The sequence below is a fragment of the Tubulanus polymorphus genome, chromosome 8 (assembly GCF_964204645.1).
Source record: "Tubulanus polymorphus chromosome 8, tnTubPoly1.2, whole genome shotgun sequence".
Taxonomy (NCBI): Eukaryota; Metazoa; Nemertea; class Palaeonemertea; order Tubulaniformes; family Tubulanidae; genus Tubulanus; species Tubulanus polymorphus.
In genome coordinates, this window is record NC_134032.1 from 10,917,751 (window position 1) to 10,925,272 (window position 7,522).

A 7,522-nucleotide genomic window follows, 5' to 3' on the forward strand; every position below is an offset into this window, starting at 1 on the left:
ACAAACCGCAAATATTCAATATTTCGATGTTTAACTCACTCAGATAAAAATCACAAGTCTCTCGACAGATTCCTTATTCCCATAGAAATTCCATTATCAATTTCATAATTAAGTAATTTAGATAAGATCTTAAAAGATCACGTATAAACATTGCTGCAGTGGGTATCAACTACACAATGTTAAAAGGCACAAAGAATCCATACATATTCTATAGTAAAAATCTATATATACCTAAGAGGTTGAGTTTAAGATAAAGAAAGGTATCAGATATACATCAAATGGTTAACCATTTTCGAGATAAGTATCTGATGACGATGATACACCGATCTTTAGTGAGGAGTATCTCTAGAACCTAGATCAAAAAACCTTTTCCGAGCAGCCTTACGTTGTTCCTTTCTCTCTCTGTACGGCCGTTTCTTTTATTTCATTTTTTGTCCTTTTTTCTATTTTTCATATATTTGCGAACCGAGCTTTTCTGAGCTTATATGCGTGCGTGCTTTTTTCTATCAGAGGCGGGAGGCTCAAAGCACATCCTCGGACACGCAGTGAACTTGTCCCTTCGTACAAAGTGACCTCATCAATCACAATATACTCAGACCCCTGTGTATATTCGTTCGCTGCGAGAGGCGGGGGCCCAAAGCACATCCTCGGACATGCAGTGAACTTGTCCCTTCGTACAAAGTGATCAATCACAACGTACTCAGACCCCTCCTGCTGTTTGTAAGGGAGTCCACATCTAGCGGATCATACCCTGATGCACTTGTCGTGATGAGCGACATAAGTTCGCTTATTACTTACCTGTATCTTAATTCTTATTATTTCATTTTCTCTTTTATTCATATATGTTTCTATTTCTTTCATATATTTTCTTCCCGCCGTTTTGAGAAAACGTTGCTCGGAAAAGGTTGGGCGTGCGTGCAATACCCTTTTGGCACAAACTATAAGAGATTTACTCAACACGATCCAATAAGCAATTCAAAATTCAGGTGAATCATCGCACATCAATTCCGGGTTCGATCCCCGAACTTATGTATTACTCGTCAACCATAGATTCAAACCGGGTTCAAACCCCGGACTACTGGTCTACTGGTTAACTAAAGGATATAGAATAATACCGGGTTCAAACCCCGCGCTACTGGACTACTGGTTAACTAAACGATATACAATAATACCGGGTTCAAACCCCGGACTACTGGACTACTGGTTAACTAAACGATTTAAAATAATACCGGGTTCAAACCCCGTACTAATGTTTTACCGGTTAATTTGAAAATATAGATGACCCGGTCCATACCCAGGACCAATGTTTTACTGGTTAACTAAACGTAATAAAATGATTCCGGGTTCAAACCCCGGACTAATGGTTAACTTGACAATTTAGCAGTTTACCGGGTTCAAAACCCGGACTACTGAATAGCTCAACAATAGATTCATACTGGGTTCGAACCCCGGGCAGCACCAGCTAGTAAAAAGTCTACCATCAAAACTTGTGAACGAAACGTCTTGTATAGGGTTGTGAATAACTCCTCTCCAAATACAGAATTGGAAAAAAATATTTGGAGATTGATTATAGATATTTCAATTAAATGAGAATTTTTGATTCGGTATTTTTCTGTACAACTAACAAGGACGAACTCTAACTACAGCCCTGCGCCGAAATACGTATTCAAATCGGGATATTCCGACCGTGCATGAGCTCTTTCAGAAATACAGTCAATGTATCAGCGACAAAAGTACTCTTTATTTACTCTTTATATAGAAAAGTGCAGAAACGATAATCTCGTTCTGTTCAGGGATTTTGAATATGCATCTTAACACGTTCACACGGAGCCATAAGTTGATTCAAAATATATATGAGTTTAAAAACTCTCAAAAGTCGCTTCATGTGTTTTGAACTAATTTTTCGATTTAGCTCATAATCATGTAACGGAATGTATTCAAAGTATTCCGCAATTTTGAAAACATCTCCTCAAATTTTTCGCCTATATTCATATACCAGAAATAATCTACGCAAGTTTTATCACATACACACAAAGATACATGAAAATGCGTGTACCTATGAGCAAGCATCAAATGAATTTTGAAATCACGAAATATCTGAAGTCAGCCAAATACGCAATCTACTTAACATGAAAAATACGAGACAAATTTCTTCCATCGAGACACGTCGAATCTGTTTTATCTATACACCTTTAAATCAGGTATATTTGATAGTTTCCGTCGGAAAGAAGAACTCATTGAGTGCTATCTTAGTCAAAACAGTAGAAAAAATCCTGTATGCTTTGGTTGTTGATTTATCAAATAGTGGACCTCGGAGCCCTGGCATCTGCCAGTTTGTGATAGAAAATGCATCAGTTCTTCCAGAAACATTGCTGTTAGTTTGGGACGATTCGAACTCTTGTTGGATTTGCAAAAAATTGACTGTTGGTTTGACGAAAAGAAGTGTGGAAATCGGTACAGAAAAGTCGGTAACAGGGCTGTGGTTTAGTTCCACAATGGGATATTTACAGAAACAACAGCCAGGAGGCAAAATGGAGGGATTAGTCAGCAGAAATGTAGCTATGAGTTTGACAACACAAACCATGGCGATTTCTCAAAAATCGACTGTCAATTTGAGGCGATGGAAATATGAAAATCTGCTAAAACTATCACTCAGTAACCGGACAGCGGTTTTGTCTCACAATCGGATATCAACACGAACCATAGGCCAAGAAGAGGGAATGAGGGGATGACAGAAGGGAGAGCATGGGCAGTGGGGAGGATTGTGGTTTAGCTTGAACACAAACCAAGGGTAGGGAGGAGGGGAGGTTGATAAAAATGAGGGGTATAGTTAACAGGACTGGGTTTAGATTTACACCAACTACGAAGAGAACGGGTGAAAGAAGGGAGGGGGAAGACAGCGATGGGGGAGGGAGAAGGCCTGAATGAGTTGTCAGAAAGAGGGCTCATAGACAGTAAGATCATTGCATGACTGTGACCAGTATGATTTCACGATATCCGAAAACTAACTTTTTAATACTATGAATTATGTAAATATGAATTTAAGTTTGAGTCAAATTGTAAAACCGTCAAAAATAGAAGGAATGCACCTCACCACAATATCAAACGAGCTGAAATTCACTTGTTTGCCGTCTTTCTTCTATCGGCCATAATATTCGCCATCATCATCATCTCAACGCTTGTGGTTACTGTTTGCATCCTTAAGATATGAGTTAGTTTCAGCTAGACGTGCCTTAATTCAAACTGTTTAGTTCTGGTGAATCCGGTTTGCGATAAGGAAAGACGGTCAATATGGCCACCCGCAGTAGTGTAGTGTATACGGACTACAAATGTAAATCGAGAGCGACAACGGTCACTTTGAATACGAATTCACCGTCTGCTGAACAATATTCAACCTTGACCACAACGTCGTATACGACTTACGACCCGATCCGATCGTTGGGTCGGAGGGAAGCGAGTCTGCGTCAGACTCGATTTTTTAATCGGGAACATTTTCGACAGAGTTTACTTTCCGACCACAAGGATAGAATAAGTTTTATTTTCTACGACCCGATCAGATCGTCGTAGCCAATCAGCGACGGGTTTTGCATCACATGTCTTTAAGACTCGGCGATGATCGAGTCGTATTTATGTCGACCCGAGTGCTCCTAGGATCGTGAGACAAATGAATCGGCAATCAGTGGTCATACGACGATTTAGTCGGGTCGTAAGTCGACCTTAGCTTAGCTATAAATAGACTATTTTCTTCACAACCTTCCTCGGCAAATTTTCCCCCAAAAATGGTTTTGTTCGTAATTGCAATCCATAATTGCTATTATCAGCCTATATTCAGATATTTCATAATTTTTCTTTAAAATACTAGTTAAACTTTTTGTACATATCCCTCTGAAAGGCCTCTTTAGGAGGGATGTGCGAAAATGATTATGATTATTATTTCAATATCTACTAATTATCAGCGCTAAGCTAATCAAAGTTACTTTTTAAGACCTTGTCGGCTCTGCAGTTCACTAATGTCGCTTGTACCTCGCAACTGGTTGACCTTGGAGTGATAACTGAAGGTCAACTCACTTGAGCGGCAATCCTTTTTCGTCTGGATGGAATGCAATATAAGCTTTATACACTTAGCTTTATAGACTTTAGTTACATAACATCGCAACACACGTCAACCACGTATCCCACGCAGCTGGCACTTCTGTCGAGTGCGCTTGTTCAAATTGCCGTTCTACAGTAACGTGAGCAATTCCAGTCGATAAATTCAACAAGCTGTGAAAATTGGGAATTGAAATTTGACCAAACTAATTATTTTAACTCCAGCGTCCATCCTATCAAACCAGAATGGTGGACCTAGGCTTTGAGTTACATACAATTAAGGGGAACCGCAAGAATCCACCATCATCGTCCAAGATAATGCATTTCAAATTTCAACTTTCGAACTAGATTTTTTTTCTTCTGAATCCAAAGGTTATCACTTGAACCACCAAATATTGATTACAATGATAGTTTTCTTCAAGATTATTTGCTTTTAAAAGAAATATAAATAATCTTTACAGGTATATAAGGGGCGGATACACGGGCTAATTTTGAAGAACCCGTCACATCCTAAAAGGGCTCATTGATGATGTCCATTATTAGGCAATATTAGGCGTACTCCCGAACAAAAATACACCAATTTTCATCGTTGACAAGATGAAAAAGGGCACGTGGAAGACCGAAAAACTACAAGCAGATCTGGTGGATCCTCTTTTGGAATCTTCGATTGCCGCAGTAGCACACATCAACTCGCGCTTCGATGAACGAACGTAGGTGTATCACGGATCGAAAATTGAAATTCAACATCCGTATAGTAAGAGGAACCAAGATCGTTACCGTCCAGTGAGCACGCGCAGAACACAACTACCGGCGTATATTTCAAACTGTAAACGTCACCAACCCTAGCCCTACAAACCAAAGAAAATCACTAATCCCAGAAGAAGGGAAATCTTTCAGCGAGTAAATTCGATTTCAGTTATCATTTTTGTAAGTGATTTGTCCATTCGTAAAAGAAAATGGTTTGTTTAGGCCTTTATAGTTCGTGTTTTATGCCCAGGCCATACACAGGGAGACACAACCCGGAAAAAAGAAACAGAAAGTATTTCGTGTGTGATGCTCCGAAACAAGAGGAGTCGAAACAACCCAAAAAAGCGTTTCTGTTTTATGTTTCGGGTGAACCGTCTTACTGCGGTTTAGAGAAAGAGTTTTGTGAGAAAATATTATGAAAAAATATTTTTCAATATATATTTTAAAAATATTCATATAAATTATAGATATGACGGGGAAGAAATTAAAAACCACATCGAGTTATCGATAACCAATATAAAAACGACCGGCAGCTATTCGTTCGGTATAAATAACACCACATTTCCCCGGTCCAGACATCAACTATTGTTTCAGTAACCAACACTGTATTTCGTGCTGTAATTTAAAGGTAAGTTGCGTAAACCTCATCATGATTTTGTTCGTCTTCTATGAAACTGCAAATTATCTACGTCTGCTGGTCTGTGATTAGTAAAGTCACAGTCGGGCGGTTGAGGTGTTCACGCCATTTTCTTCTGATAGGTATTTTATTCATTTTATTTCTATTAATTTCTATTTCACGTTCAGCTGAAAATGACTGCAATCTTCTACGGGATGCTATTGGGAGTCGCGTTCGTGTTGGCGCCGGTGGCAGCAATGGCGGAACCTCCCGTCTTGTCGGACTCAAAACCAAGTAAAACGTGTTTATTTTTCAAAGCAATGTTAGCGTCTACATTTTTCGGTGATAGTAAAACAAACGGCACCAAACATATATGAATTTATGTACGCAAAGTTCAACAAAGCATTCAGTGTTATAAATACTTTTTGAATTATTTTGTTGTTCAAAAGGGAAAAATTAATAACTTACCAGCCTATACGTGCTTTTTTCAGGCACAGTAAATATAAGTAGCCTATCCGGTGACAGCTAGAATCTATGAATATAGCGCTAATCTATTGAATTCGTCAAATCCCAGAGCAGTCATGATTTTTCCAATTTTTAGTGTGTTTGATAAAGAACGATGTTGTTCTCGTGCTGGACCAGAGTGGAAGTTTGAAAAACGGAATAAATGGACAAGGACCAGACAACATACCGACTGTCAGGAAAGCAACGGAAGACATCGTCAGGGGCTTGCCGCTTCCTAAAGCTAAAGGCGATTCCGCAATTTACGAGGTAACAATAAAATGTTGAAAGCACATCGCACATGTACAGGAAAACACAGAAACAGGAGACATGAACATGTTTCCCTATGTCATCACGAGAGCCGAGAAATATGGTTTTGAGAACATTGTTTCCGAGATCAAACATGTTTGTTTCCGTGTTTCTGTATTTTCCTGCGTCGTGTGCGATGGCTTGAAGCTTATGGATGGCTTACCGGTCTACCGGTCAACCATTGGTTTAGGATTAAAAATTCGAATTAAGCGAAAGAAACTAAACAAAAAATCTCTGAGTTTAACTTAACTTGACCAATCTGAATACTTTATGAATAATTCTGAATAAATATAAGCTTTAACTGGTAATTGATTTTAGATTTTTTTTCTAAATCATCTTTTAGGTAGAAGTGTATAGGTGGTCATATCTATACGGTATTTCCATATGAATAATGTACTAAATTGTTTTTTGTTCAGGTAGGGGTGTACATGTTTTCGGGAGCTGATGAACAGCTCATAGTTCAACAAATGACCGAGTTGCAAACGACGCAAGACGTTGATAATATCGTGACTAAAATCGATGATGCAAAAATTAACCACGGCCAGACACATACAGATACAGCGCTGAAGAATGTCAGAGAACAGGTAGATAAATATTATAGTCTCAGAAAATACCACCTGTAACCACATCCCAATCCAGCGATAAAGTGCAACATCTGTTATGAGTTATGGACTCGCAAGTAATCGAGATCCGTTGGGTGCGGAGTCTCAGAATAAGTTAATTTTACGAATCTTTCCAAAAACGGACCATTTCAACTCATTAAAAACTGGGATCTAAATAAAAGTCAACTTGCTGAATATCTCGGCGATCATCACTCACTATGTACTTCCATCGTACTTTTAAAATTGAATAAACAAATTAGTTATTGTCACATGATTTGGCATCGACGCGTGCCAGGGTTTGGTTGCCTTTGCGCTATTGGTGATGCAACCAAATCCATCCTGGTAGTACTTGTCGAGAGAGATGCGTAAGAATCTTGACCATCATGTGCTGCTCCCGAATGGTGAATATGAGAACTAATTCACTTCTCACATGTCACAGTAAGAAAATCGAAAATCTTGACTATCACGTGCTGCCCCTATATTAACCATTGGCGGTGAATGCGTGAACTAATCGAGTACTCGCATGCCACTGTAAGAATATTGATCTGTGTAGAATTCTGCCCATTGAATATTTGTATTCTCCCTAGAAATTCCCCCAAATCATCATACAATATTTCATTCACTTTCAGATGTTGCCGAACAGTCGCCCAGACGTGAA